Genomic DNA, 1,383 nt, shown 5'->3' on the forward strand with positions numbered 1-1,383 from the left:
GAAAAAATAAAATTAACGAAAAGAGAGTGTGCGATCCCTCTAACTTTTTTCAACTTTTCTGGTGTGTTGCAGATCTTTGCCTTGTTCCTTGCAACATCCTGGAGGACAGATCCTCATCTGTCAGCAAGCACCATCAAGTGTACTGAAAAGCCATCATAATTACAATTTAAATCAAGGCCTGTTGGATTCACACGTGTATTTTGTCAGTCATGGTTCAAAGTCTGGTGTAAGGAGGACAATCAAAGGTTCAGCAGCAGCCAAAACTTGCAGAATAATGACCCAAACTTGAACATGGTCCCTGCACAAACAGATAGAAGAACCACTCTCCCAAAGGCAATTAAATTTCTGCAGATGGAAGGCTTGGAGAGCTCTTCCCTGCATAAAAAGTAACTAAAATTCACCCCTCTTCTCTGTTACATTGCCTATTTCATACAGGCTCTGTATATACCAGCAAATAAGTGGAGGACACAAAGCCTGGCCTTTTCAGCCACACTTCTTGATGGTCAGGACACGTGTGGTACAGCAGTGGCTCCCTGCAACCAGCCTTCCCCAACGTGATCTCCTGGAAAGTCCATGGATATATCCTTAGGCTGAGACATACTCTTACAGGTGAGTTAGAGTGTGCCTCCACAGCATATTTCTGGAGTCTGGGATGCCTGCCCTGGGATGTCTTTCTTGCATAATTCAGTTTTTTAGATAAAATACTCATCTGAAAAAGAGTCTGATAGGAAATCAACTTCTTGCTTCACCTCTGAAAGAAAAAGGGGGATAGTTTAACATCCCAGACACATGAATTGCATCAACTTCAGATACAACCTGACATTTCTATTCACCTCCTTAGTTCTTTGCTTGTGCATGGGAAGTAAAATAGAGGAAGAAAGGCAAGAACAAAATAATCTCAAAAGTGTCATATAGAATAGAGTTTTTCCTCACTGAACTTTGGACACCCAAAAAGTAAGATGTCCAGGTCTGGGATAGTCACTTTGGATTCCTTTGTGGGATCACTGAGCCTGAGAGCTCCACTTTAGGAGATAAAGTTACAGTGGTTAAACTCAACACAAACACTGCATCTGTAAAATGGATTTGTCATCCTTTTACTATCTTGTATGAAGAAGACTAGCTGCACCAAGTTGCACAAATCTCAGTCTCAAATATTATTAAATTGCCAAAGCTATGCTCTTACTCTGCCCCCATCTCACCCAAAAGCAACATTTTTTTCCACAGCTCAAACAAAAAAAATTGTTTTAAGGAGAGAGATGAATTTTGCCTTTGTTTTAAAATGAAAACCACTTTAGGAATGCCCAAAGAGCAAGTAGCAAGAGCAGCCTACAGAGCTCAGGCAGTATAGGCAGAGGGGACTTGAAACTTACCTGTTTCTGCTGA

Source organism: Calypte anna, chromosome 1 (assembly GCF_003957555.1).
Source record: "Calypte anna isolate BGI_N300 chromosome 1, bCalAnn1_v1.p, whole genome shotgun sequence".
Lineage (NCBI taxonomy): Eukaryota > Metazoa > Chordata > Aves > Apodiformes > Trochilidae > Calypte > Calypte anna.